At 39.4% G+C, this 20,973-nt stretch overlaps 1 protein-coding gene across 1 annotated transcript in view; it reads right to left on the bottom strand.

Annotated features, from left to right (window-relative positions):
* HTR1F (5-hydroxytryptamine receptor 1F) overlaps positions 1 to 20,973 on the bottom strand; it is a 112,977-nt gene that overhangs the window by 66,433 nt on the left and 25,571 nt on the right. The window lies entirely within an intron of this gene.

Raw genomic sequence — 20,973 nt, forward strand, 5'->3', positions numbered from 1 at the left:
AATGGGCTAATGACCAGCAAAACCCTTGCAGGATTTGACACTCCAGAAATTGGATCCACGTGAGGAACTCAAGAAATTGAAAAATTGACCTGGACTTTTCTGAAGATCGCTGGTCAGGAAAAGGAAAAGGAGGAGGAAATCTATGCCGTGTAGCCAAGCCAGCAGATTTAGTGTATCTCATGCTATCAGCACCCGAGTGCATCTGTGAGGTGCTAATAGTCAACTCCTGCAGTGGGAGCCCAGGGCACTTGGCATTTTGCGGCACTTGGCATTTTGCAGCACTTGGCATTAGGCCTCAGGCCTTATTAAGCTAAGGACATAAATGTGCCAGAGTATGTGCTCTTTGAACTTCAAGGCATTGTTTCTTGCTTTATTAAAATATTAAAGGGTTTTTTTTCCTCCCAGTTAGCAGTGTCTCACAGTAAGCAACTGCCTAAAAAAGAAATATACTGCAAAAGAGTATGCACTGTGAAAAGCAGAGATATAGCATTCTACCAAGAATAGGCTGATTTAATTTTGAATATATATTCTTTAAATGGCTAATGTGCTTAAAATGTAGAAAATCAGATATCAAAGACAGGTTCAAAGCAGAAGAGCAGACAGTAAGAAAAATGAACAAAAAGAAGACAAAGTGACAAAAGAAATAAGGAAAGGTCATTGATTTCCTAGAAAAAAGGATAAAAACTAATAATTTTTCACATGCTATTGAATAACATGGTAATTTATCCAGAGTATAATTCTACTAACATTTGACTGTGACTTGGTACCAGATGAGTTCTTACAGCTCAAAGCTGTCTGGGGCAGGTTTTGAGGATGGTTACAGACCTATTTGTTGTACCATCTACAAGATATTGTGGCCTAGGCTAGGATAGTCAGTGATGTAGTTTCTTGAGGTTGTCAGTGCAACTTTAGGAAGTCTGGGTTTCATTATTGCTAGAGGAAGGGCGATGGCCTCCCTGCCAGGGAGGCACCCAGCAAATCATGAATTATAACATCCGTCCTGTATGTATTGAAAAAACATGGAAAAGTAAAAGCTGTTAGTACTTCTGTACCCATGCCACTGGTAGATGTGAGACATATTTTTCAAAAATTAGTCTCCTTCTCAGTACAGAGCATTAACCTTCAAAATCCAACTTACTGGCAGCAATAATAGAATTTAAATAGTAAAATGAGTGCCCATTCTCTCTCTCTTCCCCTCCCCTCCTTTGCAATGCAGATTTCTCTATCTCTAGGCAAGGCCAGGAAGGACACAAGGTAGAGCGGCCAGCATGACCTACTACAGGAATAATGATGTACCTAGCTGTATCTCATTAAGCATCCAACAGGTGATCAGCAAGAACTGATCAAGGCAGAGGCAGAGTAACCCTCCTGCCTCATTTTGCTTGGAAGTTGTTAGCATAACCATTGCCTGCATCCTTTTCCCTCAACACACTCCATCAGACATGGCAAACCTATGTTCTGTAGGAGAATGCAAGAGTGCACGAGAGCCAGGATAATTTTAGGGTGATCTTAAAATACTCAAAAGGATTTCTGTCTTAAGAGGTGGAGGGAGGGGAAGCTGGCTTTAGTTCCTGTTTGAGATCTTGTGTGCTATCTTTGATTCCAAGGTAAGAAATTATAGGTATCAGAATGCCTAGGTAGCACCTACACACCTCAGAGATTTTGTTTGTCTCTATGTCTTGTCAAACTCTGGGTCTTTTTCGTACATGCCTTCCGTCTACAGTCTATTCTTTTCCTTCCAGCTTCTGCATCTGCATATTTTCATCCTCCTTATCTCAACTGTGTTTGCAAGCAGGGGGCTCTTTGCACTCAGGCTCTTCTTAATTGCGCTCCCTTTTTCTCTCCTGGTCCTCTTACGCAAAAAGGAATATTTCTGCAATGTGTGTGCTTATGTGGTTGAGAATTTCCCGTTTGGCACGCCATCCAATGACCTCATTCTTGTCCGAATGGGGAGAGACTGTCCTCTGAAGGGGATGGGGAGGCCACCTGGGTCTTAGATCACTATTTGCACCTTGTTATCCAGCTTGGGGTGCTGCCAGGCAGTCCTGCACAGGGAGATTTGCAAGCTGCCTACAAGCTCTTGTGAAGACCTTGTCTGGATGGGAAGGGAGGATGGATGTGGGAGCCCTTGTTGATGATATAGCAATATGGATGTAGCTGTTTTACCTCCCATCATTTTCAGATTAATTAAAATGTAATTATCCTGGACCTAGAGGTTCAGCACAGGAACTGAATGGTCATCTCTAAGGAGAATCCTAGCCAGCAGGTAAAGCATGGGATTATGCTTTCTTTTAGTCTTCTAAGAACATCCAAAAAATATGTAATGTTCAATCAGAAACTGAGGCTGTTTTTAAAACAGTGATTCCTATAAACAGAGATTGGAGAGGAAGACACTACAGAACTGCAGAAATAAGGACTTTTGGAAATGTTGGTAAGTAATTTACAACCAGGGTAATTTTTGTTATGGCAGAACATCCCCAGGTAAAGGGAAAAATTAGGAAATTGCCCAAAATCCTATGAACTCACTGTTTTGTTCAATAAACAGAAGCCAAGCTTTTAACAGATGAAGAGGGTTGTCTTGTACGTATCAGGACTTAATATTTCTTAATATAATATAATAATATAACTTAACATAAACAAACCTCTTTTTACCCAATATAAAATTATTTCACATCTGCTCAAAATCTCAATAATCTCAGTTTATGCGTGGCAGCAACTACCTTTAGGAAGGGAGTCCAGCATAAGTAATTCTGGACCTGCCTCCATCTCTGAAGCATATTTATCGCTTCCATCGCTTCTCAAGCCTCAGAGTTCTGCTTCAAGTCTGAATATTTATTATGTCAGGCTGAAGTCTGCCAGTAACCAAAAAGCAGAACCATCAACTTATAGCAAAGACACTGATATTATGAAGGCTTTGGTCTTGTGAAAAACAATGGGAAAAGTCTTGTGAAATGTGTGGAATACGAAGGCAAGCTTTTTTTGTGGTTAAAAATAGCATCTGCAATAATTCCATGACAAGACTAAAAGTAACTTTCCTACTGTGTGGAGGATGCTAAATAAGACTTTTTAAATGGTATCTTGTGCTAAGATAATTATGGGAAAAAAACAGCTTTACATGACTCTGACAGCTGTTTTAAAAGCTCAACTGGCAACTGGCTCAATTTGCTATGGTGCAGAAGACCTAGGTTGAGAATCACGCACACAAATTTTTGTCTTCTCAAAAGCCAGCAGGAACTGGAGGTGGCATAAAGAAAATGACAGCCTTACTGCAAAGGCAAACAGAAATCAATCTGTGATCTTTAGCTGAGTTTGTCTTTCCTGTATAAAAGGGGCAAGGAGTTAGAAGTAGGTAATACTTTCCAGAATGGCTTGATGTCCATAGTTGGATGAGAATTCTCTTTTTCTTTAAATTTACAGTGGCTGCATTGGATGTGCCAGAAAATGATGGATCAGTACAGTCCTATAAATCCCAAACACATATGTAGTAAACCTTTCTAAAATAACTTACAAAACAGTCTTGCAGGAGAAGAAAAAGTCCACAATAATGACAGCACACTGACAGTGCAATAAAGAGGAATTCATTATTCTGACTGCAGGGGTTGACAATGACCGGAGGGCAAATGCATAAAACAGGAAGGAAGAGCCTATGCTCAAATGTCAAAAACTCCATGCCGCAAATGAAAGAAAAAGAAATATGCTTAAAATTTGTTTACTCTGTATGGGCATAATAATAATAATAATAAAAAAAGATAATTTATCTGACCACAATAAATATTTCTGAGCTTGAAGCTGAGGATGCAGCATTACATAATATCATCTGTGTATAAATAAATGATTTCTTTCAAATGTTCATTGCCATAAAATTAGAAGAAATCTTTGCCATCTAATGGTGAAGAAGGTGGCAGCAAAAATGAAAATGAACAGTAAGTGAAGGGTTAAATATGTAGGATGGTCTTCTTTGTGAGTAATTTTTGTTGACAATTTTTAAGCTACCATTCAATTCTAAAACCAAATCTGATTATTATCATTATTTCTTCTATTACCTAAAGAGGATAATATCACAAGTATGACTACTTCTGTATGAAATTAATTTTGCAGGCATAAATTGCACCCTCAGACAAGATCTCCATCCCACAAAGGAATAGCAAGAAATTGAAAGCCCAGTTGTTTTTCTGAAGTTATTTAGTTCTAAACAAAACTTCCTATGCAGTCTATCTGCTTTTTATTTTTAGTTTTTCCTTCTTTGTTACTGAATGTTTTTGTAAGAAAGGAGGATTTTTGTTCTGAGTTTTTCTTCCCCTGGTATTTCCTACATGAATCTACAATCCTCTGATAGCTTGTATGAAGAGGATTAGAACATGTCATCACTAATTGCAGATGAGGATTTAAAGCAGGGATGGGCAGGAGAAGCAGAAAGATGAGATTGCCCTACCTGTCTTGATTCAGACTGCATGGATGCTTTGCTTCTACCTCTGCTGCTCCGGAAAGTTAGCCTGGCTTCCACATCTGTCCTCATCTTATGGCAAGGGAAAGATGGTTTTTGTTGAACATGATGAAAGACTAACTTTTCTGCTGAAAGACTGATTTCTCTATTGTACATTGTTCCTAAAGAGCCATTGCTACCATGAGGACTACACAAAATTAGTTGGTTCACAAAAGCACAAGGAAAGGAGCAGCTGCAAACAGAAATCACTTCTAAATTCCAAAAAATGCCAGATTTCAGTTGTGGGATTATATCTTCCTCCTCCACATTTTTTTTTTGTTGTTTCTGCTAGACTGTAAACTTCTGAGTACTGTCATTGTATCTTCACGTATGCCATACAAGTGCTTCCTGTGGGTGTGGAAATTGTAATGGTAACATACGCAAGCCCTACCATCTGCAAATACTTGTTACTTAATGTCAACAATGGGTAGCAATTTGACTAATAAGCTTAAGGAATTATATAACTTAAGTAGCAATGAACAAAATTATGTCAGCATGCATTTCCCCCTCTTTTGCTTCAGGACGAATCAATTATGAAACACAAATCAAAGTAATGGATACACGTTTATAACAATTTAGGGTCCCAGGCATTGGTTAACCATGACTGAGAGAAGTTTCTCTCATGAAGGTAAATGTTCTATCATAAAGAACCTAAAAGCTCCCATGTGAGGCCACGGGCTACTGGGAAGGACACTTCATATTAGCCCTGGCATTCTTTGATGGGTTGAAGTCTAAGGAAATAAGACAAGATAAGCTAAGTAGTCAGGGTTGCTCTGCACTTCTCTGTATGGATCGTTCCTCAGTAAATTGTGTAAATTAAAGGAAAGAAGTTAACATAAATGCCCTTTCATCTGCTTTTAAAAAAGATTCTTTTCTTTCAAAGCCTACTTTCTTCAGGCCTTGCAACAAGACAAAAAAGTGGCTCAGCAGTTTCAAAAAATGGCAAAACTGAGCCAGAGGGAATTTAATTATCTTCAGACATCTAATGAAAACCACAGTTTTGTCACAATTTTCAGGACTTATCTGTCAAACCTTGACAGATCAGGAAACTGAAAAGGATAATTTCTTGATTGAGACTGAAAAAGAGCTTGAGCTTCATTTTCAAGGAGAAAGGATGTTTTTTAATTAATAAAGATAAGGAAATACAGAGCAAAACTACCTCCTTGTCTAACCTATCAACAAAGTTGTAACCAAAGTTCCACATCTCTGTCTGTCCCTCCCACGCCAGATTTTGGGCTTTCATTTTGGGGGATGAAAACATTTTTTTGTAAGTCATTTGGAAAACAACCTGTGATTTAGTTAAGGAAAGAATTAAATGCCATAGTCTCCTCAGAATTAAAGGAAAATAACAGTTTCGGTTGTGTTAGACAGACTTGTTGATGTAACGTGCTGGTTCTTGGTCATCTGAACTCATGATGTACACCACTATCTCTCTGTGAAAGCTGTGTTGCTAAAATGACTGATTTTTTTGTCATTTAATCACTCAATCAGGGCACTTCTACTGAGGAAAAGCAGGGATTAACAGACAGAGGACAGGGCCTAGGATTTTAAAATTTATATGCTGTTTCTTGACTAGTGTAACAGGTAGACTAAGTATGTTGAATCTCTCACAGAGCGATGTCTTACATATTAAAAGGGAGTAGCTTTAAAGCAGGCAGCATTTTAGTCCTATATAATACTCATTTACCAAAGCCATCATATAGCTCAAACTTTCCTGAAACGGTGACTCTGTTTTAATGTATAGCAGTTGGTGATGCAGGGCTTAATATAGACAAAGTTCTTGAAAAAAGAAAGGAAATCTTGCTGTAAGATTTATCAGTGGCTTGGCAACTGATTGGGAGACAGACAACTTTTCTCTTGGTTCATCTTTACTATTGGAGTTTGGGGTACTGGACACCGTGGTGGCTTACAGAAACCTGCTCAGATTATTTAACTCCTTTCTTCCCGAAGCAGGTGCTGCTGTCCAAACAGCTTTTGGGGAAAAATTCCTGGGCGGGGCATAGAAATGGTGATGGATATAGCTGGGGCCCGCTAAAGGTACTGATTATATTTTTCTTCCAAAGAAGGCAAATAAACAGCCTGTAGACCTTGCGTAAATGTTCTTGGTAGAAGCGTTTCTATTATCTTGCACTGGTTTGGATTGCTTTTTTTGTAAGTGTTTTTTGAAGACAAATGGCTTCAGCCAGCCTGGGCGTTTCTCCCTGCTTAAATAAATGCGCACACACACACGCTTGTCAGATCAGTCTCTCTAGAGAAATTTTCTTTTTTCCTTGTTAGAGTAGGTGGAAGTATCTGTGCACACTTGAGCCTATCTTGGCAAATACCAAGAAAAAATGGATGGTAGACGAAGGAGTTTATTAAATGTCTTTTCTGAAGATTTTGCTCACTGTGAATAAAGCTAGGTTTACTTCATTTGGTACAAAACCAGGGGCTAATATGGAATGGAAGTCTACACATAAGCAAAAAAACAGTCCCCAGCCCCCCAACTTTTTCTCCCAGAGCTGTTTAATGTAGGAAAAAGTTGACTGCACCAAGCTACTCCATCGTGAACTAATGAGTCACTGCCTTCAATCTGTACTTCTTAGGTTCAGGCTGACGCATTTGCAGCTGAACTTTTTAGGCTTGCCAGTTCTCTGGAGCAGATGTATATTACAGAAAAGCTGGAAATTTCAAGATATATCTCACCAATTTACCATGTATAACGCATCTGAGAAACTAAGCATCTAACAATTAGGAAAGGGAGGAGAGGGAGGGAGATACTGAGCAGACTGCAAGACCTGCAGAAGTGCTTTCACCTTGTTAGAAACTTTTAGGACCTAAAACTTATTAATATTTAAATATCTGCCTTGAAGAAGCTATATGCTATGAGTAGTAACAATGGGTTAAAGACTTTTTTTAAAGAAGTGAGTAAATCTGTTGATTTGTTGATGGAAGAATCCACACAATCTGTCACAAAGTGGTAAATGTTCTTCAAAGTAGACAAATACAACACTAATGACGTGACATTTCCTGCCATATCTTACTAATGAATAAAACATTAAGTAAGCAAGCAGAGGTCAAAGAAGGACAAGAAGCTTGAATAAGGCATGCATTTTCAATGGAGGGGATAGAGGTAGGCAAAGCTACCATAATTAACCATAATTGAAACAGGATTTTTCACTCCTTTCCATCACGTGGAAAAAAAATTTTTCATCGTCATCAATATCCCTTTACATTACAAATGGCAGGAATGTACAGGTACCAGGAAAATCAGTCTTCAGAATCTGAACATTTTAAAATGGAAAAAATGCAATTGATTTTAAGTACACAGTGTTCGCGCAGAAGATTAGCTAAATCAATTTTATACTGAAAATATGTAAGTGCCCATAGAGCATTTTGTTTGGGAGTAAGAGAATATTTTCTTTTATATTTTTTATGAGAATTCTATTGCACTCACTCTATCATAAATTTTCCACTGTTGTTTATAGACAGTTCAAGAATTTGAAGCCAAGACTTGATGCTGCAACATTTCAGATAAAAGCTGTGAGGTAAGAGGGCAATATGCAGAACATCTCAGAGTTTCATATTCAGATTCCCACAGAGAAAAAACATCTTTAAGAAAAGTGGATGTATAATGAAAAGGCAAAGAAGTGTCTCATCTCATTATTTTCCTCTCTTAAATCTCAGGCTTACACCCTCCCCCTTGGCTTCTGAAGACACAACTGCTTACTTGTCAATCATGAGTAATGCTTCCCTTTCTCAGACACCTTTCCCCCACCTCTTAAAAATAGCTTCCTGTGTTGGAGCATGGTACTACTTAAGCCAGAAGTAGTAAGGTCTAACCAAATGTCGCATTATCCTGACTGGAGGGTTAAGGAAGGACTGCAAGCCTGGCTAGTCAGGAGGAAAATAGCAGTGTTACAATAGCAAATCCCCTAAGCAAGGAAATTTAAACAGGAATGATCCTAGGGTTTTAAGACAGGCCCTGTTGTTTGAAACCTCTTTTAGCTAATGTGGCACCTGTCAAGGCTTGGACACCTGGCTGTGTGTTTTCAGAAATGTGCGACCTGATAGCTGCTGTGGCTGTATCTCACCTCATGCGACGCAAAGGAGGCCTGATACTGGCCCAGGGTGGTTCCTGTGAAGACTGGGACTGCTCTGGGACTGCTCCTAGCAAGTGCTGTCATCTCCATCTCCGACAGTATCTGATCTGCTTGTAGGGACTGTAGCACGAAGCAGACCAGCCAAAATGCGCCCGTGGCAGGTCTTATTTGCCTAGGAAGGAGTGAAGTGTGAGCCAAGATCCTCTCCTATCCTATGGGCTTGTTCTTCTTGAGCTGCTTCGCCAGGGCAAGAGGCACAGCACAGAGGACACAGCGATGCAGTGATGGAAGAGTGCTGGACAGGGGGATCCTGCTAGCCCTCAGCTTAACCATAACCTTAAGATTATGGAAGATTCTGCAGGATAAGAAGAGTTTGGATGAGGAATGGTGAAGATGAGACAAATGGCTTGTAACTAGCCATGGACTGCTACGCATGTTGCTGAGGATGTGGTTAATGCTAGTATTGGGTTTATGATTTGAGCCTAAAGAGCCCGAGGAAGTAGGTTCATTCCTATATACCCCAGGACCTACGAGGCTAGATGAAAGCTAGTGCCAGGGAGGGTTTATGCTGTGGGAAAGGTCTCTGCAGTGGCTAATGCCTTGGTTAGTACTGGAGACAGTAATACCTGAGAGAGAATAAGCTCAAGGTTTGTCAGTGAGGGAGACAAAGTTGAAATCTTTGATCCCAAGGATGAGGGTCAGGTCTGGCCGAGACGTAGGAGAGGGAGGCAGAGGGAAGGATAGTGGTGGGGCAGGGAGGAAGGTGGTGTGGGGAGAGTCACATTTGCTGCTCTGACTGTTGCATGGGAAATAGGAGGGAGGACAGTGACTCCCTGCACGTTGTGACTCTGCACTGCTGTGGCAGCCAAATAGGACTTATGGGGCTCCAGCAGTGGCAGACTTGGAAGCTGAACATAACTCGTAATGCCAACTTAGTGAATGCCTACAGCTGATGCTGATCTGAAGACTAAGACTTATTGCTGGATGCTGCAGGACCTTTAGGACTTCTGCTGACAAAACTCACTGGCGTATGGGCGCTTTTGCAGGAGGAAGATGTCACTGCGCTCTGGTTTAGGCTGCACTTCTGGCAAAGATTACAAGTTAAGGAGCTTGGAACAGGGTTTCAATAATTATGTTTATTTTTGCCTCCTAACAGGCTTGTGTGGCAGGTTAAGGAGAGGGTTGATGATAAAATAGAGCAGCTGGCTCCAGCTAAGCAGGAAGGATTGGAAGGAGGGTAGGTGCAAGCAGGGGTGAATGCTGGGTGCTGCGAGTAAGAGCAGAGCTGTCAAGGAAGGCTGCTAGGAGTGGGGAGAGAAAAAGATGAGTGGAAGAACGAATGGTGAGATAGAAAAGCGTGAGGGAAGAGACAAAAGCCAGATGCAATTTCCTAGGGCTTCTCTTTTCATCTCTGTCCTCCTTCCTGTCTTCTGGGTACACCCTGACTTAAAGCACGCCCTCTCAAAAACTGAGCACACTACAAGCTACAGCTTTCCCTTATGTTTACAGTAAATGATCTGATGCCTGCTTAAGTAACCTGGCCACCTTCAGCGTCTTGAGATCACTGCAGCCTCTTTTTCTCCTGTGCTTTTTAGCAGAAGACAAGACACAGCTGACTTTTTTTTTTTAGAGGGGGCTTTTGTTCTGAGCATTTTAAGTAAATACTTTAATATTGTGTGTCTTCAAATCTCTGCGTATTGGTCCCCATCATTCACAGGAACGGGAATAGTGTGTTAAAGAAGTATCCAGCTACTACAAAGAAAATGTGTAAAGGGCTGTTATATGTATATATCTATACCTATGTATGTATTTGTATATAGGTGAAGAGGTGAAGCAACAAAGTAGCCAGCTCTCAATAAAAACAGAGTTGCTCCTGCGTTGAATAAAAGGAGAAGCAAGATACTGACTGCGAGAGTGACATGATATTGCAACTTGAAAACTAATTAAGGAAAGAACAGAATTTAAATAACATTTGGATGCAACAGCAGGAAACACAAGGAACAGGTGTTTAACAAGATTTCTTTTGACTATTTAACCTCTTCATTAATGCCAAAAACCAAACTCTGTCAGATTTTGCCTTTGCATAGTTTCTGTAGTTGTACTTTTGGCTGTTTCATGCCTCAGAGCATTTCTTCTGCTGTTCATTTGTCTCCAGGGATCTGGGCGTCTGCCTCTAAGTATTTTTGATCTCCATTGTATGTGTCGCTTTCTGTTCAGGAGTCAACAGGATTACATGGCTGTGAATAGGGCCCAGCATTTGTTACTGTGCAGGTTCACTAGAGCATCTGCAGGAGAGATCTCCTTACAAAACTGGATGAAATTTGTTGCCTAAGACCTAGAAACCAGGGAAGGCTTTTCTTTGTGATCATTGTAAAATACAAAAGCATAAATAAGTGTTTTTCAATGTTTCAGGTATTGGTATAGTCTGGAGGGATATCTGTTAACGGAACAGGTCTCACTGCTGACACCCTGCTGAGTGACTGGGACTACATAATACTGAAATGGCTTTACATCTGCAAAGATGTTCCTGGTTTAAATGACCTTTCAGCAAAGAGCTCTTTCTCTCTAGCATGTTATATTCTGTTTCGCACTGTTTCTTGAATTTAACAGGTGAAAAGAGACTAAGGTGACATCTGTTTTAACAGACACCTTTTAATGATATGAGTGTTTACTTCTATCGTGATTTTAAAAAGTTGCTTCCTGAATTTCTTTGAAGGGTTCAGGGTTTGAAGAGAACAAATTATTATAAGACTATCCCTGTAAAAGCATGCTTTCTTTAGGATTGGGTTTCAGCAACTTTGGACAATACACAGAATCAGTATTTGATGTCAGATTTTGCCTGCATGAACCCCCCCACACTCCTCCCATACCCGTTTAGACCTCTACATGGCAGGGACTTTTGCATATGCATCTCTAACTCTTTAGACTTGTTTTCACAGAAACTTATCCCTTTAGCTGCTGCTTCTTTTTGTTCTTATTATTCTTCCCTCTCCTCTTCCTCATTGCTTTCCACGCAGTCTGCAGTCCAACCTGCTGGCTGATGTTCTTCTTCCAACAAATTAGTGTTTTTGACACTATAGTCTTTTTACTTTCCCCTCTTTTTTTTTTTTTTTCATAATTAGCGCTTTTTTTTGCACATGCTGTTCAAACCTCTTTAATAATCTCTTCTCCAAATAAATTGATTCATCTTCTCACCCCGTTCCAATATATGTGTATATGAGAATTGACTATCTCCCGTACCTTGCTCTCCCCTCCGTGACCTGCCTGTCTATCCAAAGAAGGGTTAGACTCGCTGTCAGGATACTGAGTGCATTAGCACACTCTGCAACCTCTTGCTTCGAGGAGTTTGGCTGACTGGGCTCAGGGCTGTGACACTCGTTGTCAACTCTTCTTTACTTGCTGGATGTTAGCTCCAGGGCTGCTGGTGGCTTGAATTCCCCTAACAAAGATTCTGCTTAACCTTCTTCCTTATTGCGACCATCGATTATGATCTGTAGATATTTCATTCTCATTTTCCAAATTCCTCTTTTTTTTTCTTTTCTGATGACAATGCACCAAGAACACACTTGCAGCGTGCAGGGACCATGCCGATCTCCAAGATGTGGCTGTTGAGAGGGGAAAGCACAATTCAGAGCTGAAGGGCCCATCACTAGGTATATCTAGCTTCCCTCAGTCTCTACCTTGAACACATTCTGTGATCTGTACTCAAAAGTGACTAGCAATGTATAGAAACAGGAGATCTATGGTCCAAATGGATCCAAATCTTTACAGCAGTTTGTTTAAAACCAGTGTTTTGGACTCCATTGCTAAACTCCTAGGAAGTATGAGTGTATCTACAGGATACAAGAGATTGTGTGTGGATCCTGATAGCTTCCTACCTGGCAGGGTGGGTTTTAAGGTGCTTAGACGTGACAGTGATTTGACTCATTAAGCAGACAGATGCTTAATGTTAATCTGCTTAGACAGATGTTACACCATTTCTCACCCTGGAGAGTTGCTTCCTGTACAACACTTCATCTTTTATGATCTTAATTAATACTAATTGGTATATGATTGCCTCTAAAAATACTATTCTATGAGGAAAACTAATCTCTGATGTTACAGGGATTGGTATTTATGAGAAATCATAATGTACTACAGCCCTATGTAAATGATTAAATAGGTTATCTTCCTCTGTTTTGATTTGTGTGTATCTATACATATATATTGTTTTCCTTATAGCTTATACTGTAACTCCCACACCTGGAACTTCCACCACGTGTTTTAATCCATTTCAGAAGAAATGCATGGCTAGAGGAGATCACACTTTTGAAAACTGTAATGAAAAACCATTATTCAATAAGGGATATAGCTTTTTTCTTTTCTTTTTTTTTTTTTCTTTCCAGTTTTCTTTCAATCAGCATACTAATTCTGCTCGTATGTAGAATTCACTCCTGCATTTATATGGCAGGGTGGTTTCATTTTTGGTCCATTCCTGTTTTGAGAAGGAATCGGTCCTGCCTACATCCCCAAGATTCCCTTTCTCTTCCAGCAAGCATTGTGATTACATAAAACTAAAAGCAGAGATCTTAGATCTTAGCAAACAAAACCAGAGGAATGAATTAATCTTTAAAGCTGGCTATGACACTGAACTCACAATTCACATATTATTTTTGTCAGCAGCATGTCCAAACCACCAAGGCCATTCTTGAAAATCACAGCTGTGATATCTACAATACTGAACTACAGGAAAGCTGCAGTTAGGTCATTCTGCCTTGTCACTGCAGATGAAACAAATGATAATAGTTAGCATTACTGCCTACTGATTTTGCAGAATGTTTTGTTCAGTAAAAACAATTCTAATGATTAATAGCATCATAAAACAGTATGCTGAATGCCTTCCTTCCAGCCCTGTGTGGCTGACTCAGGTAAGGAGCATGATGGTGTAGATCAACCTCAGCTGAATCAATTTGGTCCCTGTTTATGGTGGGCAAGTGCAGAGAAAGGCGATGGAATGGACTGGGAGGGGAGGTCAGGGAACTAAGTGGGGCCAGGTGGTTTTTGGAGGCCATCAGGGGAAGTTTCCAAAAGGAAGCAGGAGAGAGGTTAAGGCCAGCAAGCAGCCTTCCAGTAGGGAGGAAAAAATACTCTGGACTCTTTCTGTACAGTAGGTATTTGAATGCATTATCATAAGCAGAAAGACAGTAGTCTCTGGAGTTGTCAGCCAGGGCTGCTGGTCAAGGGGGAGGTGTTAAAATTAGTCTCTGGGCTGGCAGAGTATTAGGAAATTGATTTGGGCATTTTACTGTGTTTTAGCAATCTAATTCTCAGAGTAAGTTTTATAGGGCGTGCTGCCAATTATTTCAAACAGAGCTTGAAAAATGCTCCTGCCTAAGGTAAATACTATCAACTTCAGAAGAACTCAACTGCTGTTTCAGAGCACTTACGTTAAACATATGTTCTATATCTACAATTATTTGTTTTACAGAATTAACTTTCTTTTAAATGCTATAATGGTTTGGAAGGCTTATTCCAGCCCCCTGCACGCACAGGCTATTTGACCACAGGTGTCTGGTTTATAAGGTCTGCAAAACATCTACTTTGCATGTTTGCAAGCAGTCCAGGAACAAATTGCTTGATAATGCTGTTACAAATACAGGCTATATGTAGTAAAATAACAGAAGCCATGGACAAATAAGAGTATTGTAAATGCCCTAAGTACTTGCAGTAGTAGGTAATGTGATGTGAGAAATGTCCAGAGGTCCTAAAGTTGTGTCTTATGCTAAAGGTAAGGGACTGCTTTTTTCGTTTTTTGGCTCATCTTTTCGCATTTTTCAGCTTGGGCTGAGGTGGTTTGACATACTGAGGAAAGTGGAGAGGGGCTGTTGCCCTAGCCCTGGGAATTGAATCTTGGTAGGCAAGCTGGCACATGCTGCTTGCAGCCTGTCTCTAGCTGCAGCCAATCGATGGGGCCAACTTCAGGGCAATAAAGCTGAATGCTGAAAGACACTCTAGACTTAATCACACAGGATTGAGAGGACGGAGAAGAAAAACTTGGAAAGCAAATGATGTGTCATAGGCAAAAAGAACTTTCTTGCTCTTGGCAGGTAACCCAGAGAAATGCTGATGCAAATGTTTAATGCAGTATAGGTGTCACGCAAGTAAATTTTTTGGCTGTACCACTGCACCAGCAATTCAAGGACCTGTAGTATAGACTGAGTTTTCTGTCTGCAGCAATTCTTAGGTATATAAATCCCTGCAAAAAGTGATTGAACTGTTTTGAAACAGTGCAAGTTACTTGTCCCAGCTGCTGTCTGGAAGGTTGATTCAGAGTTTCATGCTAATAAGCACAAAAGCACTTTTTTTTCCTTTCCCAACTTCCAGTTTCAGTTGATTCACTACCAGTTTGTATTTACTGGAACTTTTACTGATGTTATCTTTGAAACAGATCTTCTCTTCCTTCCTATTTGCCCCCTCTCAACTTTGGTAAGACAAAACTGTCCAAGCTCTTGTGACTTCTCTGCTGAGTAATCCATTCCTTGAATAATCTTTCTATTCTTCCTCTGTACCCTTTCTAGTTTACGTTATTTTTTTCAGAATGTAAATGACCAGAAAAGTAGTCCAAGTGTCTCAGTGAAGCGTTTCAAAAGGACAGTCTTCTCTTTCTCTTCCAAAACTATCTTGCCTAAAGCATCTTAAGATGTCATTAGCTTTTTCCACACCTGCATCACACTAACAGCTCACAGCCATATGCTGATCGACAAGTACATCCCAATTTTCCTCCTTTTAGCCATCTCCAGTACATAATCTCCATGGAAATAGTAAGAATACTTGTTATTGATCCCTAATCATACAACTCCATCTCCTATACTGTAAAACGCCTGCTCATTTTTATCATGAGAACATGTTATTGCCTATTGGCATAGATACCCAGGAGCTCTGGTCATATTGGGCAGCATTCAGCACAGTCATATCTGAGGGGAAAAAAGCATAAATCTCTTTTATTGATCAAATAAAACCTCCAAACTTTCCCAAGCCACATATAAAGCCTAAAATGTGACCCAGAATATGAAATGCTAAGAATGTGGTTCATGCAGGTTGGTGGTCTTGGTTACAGCAGCCCGGCAAGCCCTGACATGGTTTCAGTTGCCATATCCACTATTTTAGAATAAAGTTATAAATAAAACAACATAGGCAGAACTAAGATAATTTGAAGCTGGGGACAAGTACTCAGACTTACGAAACTTTTATGTATTTAAAATATGTAAAAGCCAAAACAAGTACAATTTTGAATATAGTAGAAATACTATAAAATAAGGTGAATGGATTCTTAACATACAGACATCATTTGATCACTGATGTTTGTTTTGAGTAGATACTTTCAAAACCAAGACACTTGTTAAAAAGAACCACTCCAAGTTGCCATACTAGCAGATCTTGGAGTTTTACTATAGCTTTGTAGTAAAACATCCCAGACTTTACTCTGATATCCTGTCTATAACTAGAAGATTTATTTACCAGGTAATCTTTTAGTTATGAGGAAGAAGAAGCTAAATGTACAAATGGCACAATCAAACAAAATACATTTAATTGCAAAAACTTGAAATTATTCCCAAACAGTGTTTAAAGTAGACTATTTCTAACCAAACAAAAGCCACTATTCTGTTCCCCAATAGTGACAAATTACAAAAAATTACAATCCACGCCTCCCACAAGTCTTCATCTGATAAGCTTTCAGGGACCAAACACAAATCTCTACTTTCTCAAGGAATATCAAACCGTGAGGGATGCTGAAAAGTTTGTGGGGCGGGGGAGGCAGGGGAGGATGGAGGGAAGGGCAGATGATGTTCTCTCCTTGACGAGATGCACAAAAGCAAAGCAGCCCTATTCTACATCAAAAGCTAAGTAATTTAAAAGTACTTTAGAAAAGGGTTGTTATTACTATGACTTAAGTTGCCAAAGCAGAGCTTGGCAAGGAAAGAAGTTCAAACAAAGTCTGAACACACAGAGATGTGAGTTCTAATCATAAACTTTTGCTCCTTCAGAAGCTTTATGCCATCTACTTTTCTCAGCATTTCTGTAGTGAAAGGCACTAATGATACTCCAAAATCTTACCCATTCATTTTCTAAAGACAATGTTTGCAAAGTGTTTTGATGATTACAAATAGCACCAACTAAACAACATCGTTGCTGCCACTGGGACACATACATGTAGATACATTGATAATAGGAGGAGGTAGGCAGCTAAGCATACCAGGTAAACAGAGCCTTGTGAAGAAAAATTCACCTGAAAATTTAAGAATTTTACCAAAGCATTACAAATTCAAATTCGCAGAAAGCTAGAGAGAAATTGCTGCATACAAAATTGATATCTGAAGTGCTGAAATGAAATGCTTATACTCAAAAGAAATGCTGTGTAAGAATTTCTTCATATGTCAAGAATTTCTTGTAGGATTTTTTGAAGGGGTAATATAAGCAAAGACTATTTGCTCATTAGCACGGAAGCTAAGCAATCAAGAGATGGGATTCAACAAATATCAAATGCCAGAAACCTCTTATTTAAAAGTCATCATAGCAGCAATACAATCTTTCTTGCAGTATGTCATATATGCATTTTGGTTAATGAACAGCTAATTAATCTTGTAGGCTAGAAGCTAAAAAATCACAGACAGCAGCATGGGTGAACAATCTTTACATTGCGAAGAGAATACATTGTAAAATTAAAAGTTTTTCAAATCCACAGACAGCCAGACATCCTTTATGCTCAGCGTGGTATTTATCTTTTGTATTGTGCTTCCCTGAAATGAACTTTTTGTTTGGATTTTTTTTTTTAAGTGTTCAGTATTAATAAATCTTTTGTGAATCAACTATAAAGATCTCTACTCTGCTTTCAGTGTCCAGAGCCAGCTCAATCTGTGACTGAGAATATTTTTACTGTAAGATATGCCCTTTACTTGTGGAACTTAACACAGCATTTCAAGTGACACAATACTGAGAGGAGCATGATTTGTAAACAATTTTAATCCACCCATTTAAAAGAAGAGATGCAGTTTCTACTTCTAATGATATTAAATTCAGTGGCGTGATCTGAAAAATTCCAGAGAAGAGATTAATTTGGTTAAATGTAGATGCATAGAATCATTTAGGTTGGAAAAGACCCTTAAGATCATCGAGACCAACCATTAACCTAGCACTGCCAAGTCCACCGCTAAACTGTGTCCCTAAGCGCCACATCTACATATCTTTTAAATACCTCCAGGGATGGTGACTCAACCACTTCCCTGGGCAGCCTGTTCCAATTCTTGACAACCCTTTTAGTGAAGAAATAGTTCCTATTATCCAATCTCCCCTGGTGCAACTTGAGGCCATTTCCTCTCATCCTATCGCTGGTTACTTGGGAGAAGAGACCGACACCCACCTCGCTACAACCTCCTTTCAGGTAGTTGTAGAGCACGATGAGGTCTCCCCTCAGCCTCCTCTTCTCCAGACTAAACAGTCCCAGTTCCCTCAGCTGCTCCTCATAAGACTTGTGCTCCAGGCCCTTCACCAGCTTTGTTGCCCGTCTTTGGATGCAAGTAATGCAAACATCTATAAACTAGGGGTGGTTTTTTTTTTGCATTTCTTGTCCCTAGGCTGTAGGGAACTGGGAATCAGGGGATTAAAACTTCCTCTTAAGGCTGCCACTTCAAATCCAACCCAGGCTAACAATGACTGTTTCAGTGTATGTAAAATTAGTTTTCCCCAGATTTCAGTGGATCAGAGGCTGTACCTCACAAAATAATTGATAGCACTGCTAGAAGTCTTAGCAGATAACCCAAGGAATGAAGTCTTGACATCCCCAGAGATCTCACTGGAGATCTGAGCTGAATCATATCCAAGGGGCAATGGAAGATAATTACGCAGTTCAGCTGCTTTAGTCTACATACCTCTTTTGGAGGGGGAAAAAAAAAAATCCATGTAGACCCAGGCATATTCACCAGCTACACGACCTGTACGCACACACTGCTAACAAAATTGTTAAAGACTTGTAAAACAGTATAGCTTGCTGCTCAAGTATGATCTAGCTATCTAGTGGTTTGCTGAAGGTCTGATGAGAACATTGCAGTTACATTTTACGGTTTACTTCCATTTTTCTAGAAAAACTAATGCTTCCTTTAGTTTTAAGCCGTAAAGCTGTGTCCAGCTTTGCAGGCCATGGTGTTTCTGCCCCATCAGTTCAGCCATTCTGCAACTATCTGTCGTTAAACTGATTTTACATTTCTTAAAGGATATTGCAAAAGGGTGGAAGAAAACAGCAGAGACCTGCAGTGGATTTGGAGGGTCTAAATAAATATGAAGATAACACTGAATCAAAACACCACCACCTCAATGCCTCTTCCTTAAAGGTTTTGTTATTGACAATTTATCTGAGAGTTAGTCACACCGATGGCACTAATCCCCGCCCCCCAATGTATAGTGCAGTATAAACGTCATGTTCAAATAATGTATTACAATAACCAACACGACAAGTTTCCCACAAAGTTGTCACTTTGTACTAAAATTGATGTATTCATTTGTTAATATTATATGTTTCTGCTGTGTGAGCTCCCGTAATATTTTTCTGTAGGCAATTTGTCCTTTATTTACAGGCAAATAATTGTATTTGACAGCAGGAACATAAAAATATTTGTAGATAAATTTTACTAAAAAAAAAAAATCTCCCCAATTTAAAAATATTGAAGGATGTTGAAGAATATTTTAAAATGTTAACTAAAGGGCAGTTAAACATTTTTCAAACTGCCCCATCTGGCACAGCTGTAAATAACAATCTGTCTGTTTTAAACAGTCTTCTGTTGAGTATGTTAGCAAATGTCAGGAATATTTGCTATTAACTGACAATTTAATCTAGAGTATATTTATAAAGTTCTGCAGTGTTGACACTAGTACATATATAATTTCTTGCAGATTCGTATAACGTTGAAAGACTCTTTGTGCAAACATATTGAAAGCTCTTTATGTCTGAAAGTATTGATATGGATGGAGTTAGAGATATTTATCACCATCTTTACTTTGATCCTCTTCTGCAAAAAGGCAATAAGCTGAAAAAATCATGCCTCTGGAGAATTAGGGAAGACATTTTCATCTGCCACTGAAAGTGGCACTTAGGCCACTAAGTAATCACTTAGGCATGAAGGATTGGCTGACTTTTGGATGCAATTGTGTACAACATAGATGTCTTGCAGATATTACGTGTTGTATAGTGGTCTTTCATCAAAGCAGAATTTATGAGTGTTTCCTTGCTACTAGACCAGTGGTGTGTAATATAATTCCATTAATTATTATGAAAAGCAGATAGCAGTACAATAAAAGTAAATATTGATTACAGGTACCACTGTATGTTACCCTGTATGAACAAAGAAAAGGGGGGAGATCAGTTCACTCCTGTTGATGAGTACTTGAATATTGACATGAGATGGGCAGGGATTCCCAACCTGTGTTCCACATGAAAATCAACTTTTGCTTGGCCTACTGGTTTGAATATAAGGCAAATATCATATGGTAAAGTGTGTTTCATAAAATAAATTTTTCGTTCCTTAAGTAGCAGTTATCAATTTGTTGCTTTCAATTTAAAAGAATTGCTTATGGTATCAGGTAGAGAATGCCCTACCTGTGTTCAGGCAATGCTATTACCTATGCAAAATGCATATAAAACTTCCCAGCTTTCTAAGGCCAAAAGCAGACGAAAACAAAAGTGGGACATTTAGGCACTAAAATATGCACTGTTTCTTAAAGAACAAAACTAAACTAATTATCTCTTCCCAAGCTCTGAAAACTTATTTGTCCTGGATTTTTTTCCTGGGGTTGGGTAAAGTGAAGGTGCTACAAGTGCACAGCAAAGGGCGGAGTGAAATAAATGTGAAAGACAGCAGCACTCAGTCCCAGGTACTTCAAAAGCTGCACTGAGAAGAGACTTTATCTAACATCTCCCACTCCGATGTAAAATTACCGCCTACTCGGGATGTTATTTATGTGTATTCAAAGTCATAGCTACTAGCTTGCCTTTGAAGCTGATGTTTTAACTATTTTCTTTGGTGTGCAAGCCCAGCAGAGGAAAAGTGCTGACACTGAATCAGGTTCAACATTTTCTTGTATATTAGCATTGTTTGTTAAGTTCTGGTCTGCATTGGTAGTGCAAAAATCGCTGACAGGAAACAAAATGCTCAAGTGTCAGTGAATCAGTTTGGCCAGAGGATTCTTCGTTAAAGGTAATTATGCATGAGAAGAACTTTGCTTGATTGTCAGCTTGAGTTTGTAGAACTGGCAGATTGGGGAAAACAAAACAAATTTAACTTGCAAATAATGTATACTTTACATGGAAATAACTGACAGACAACAACTTACGAAGTTCCTGCCTGCTGTTTTTATGGCCACTTTGCAGGCAGAACTATG

The sequence above is a fragment of the Calonectris borealis genome, chromosome 1 (assembly GCF_964195595.1).
Source record: "Calonectris borealis chromosome 1, bCalBor7.hap1.2, whole genome shotgun sequence".
In the NCBI taxonomy this organism is placed as follows: domain Eukaryota; kingdom Metazoa; phylum Chordata; class Aves; order Procellariiformes; family Procellariidae; genus Calonectris; species Calonectris borealis.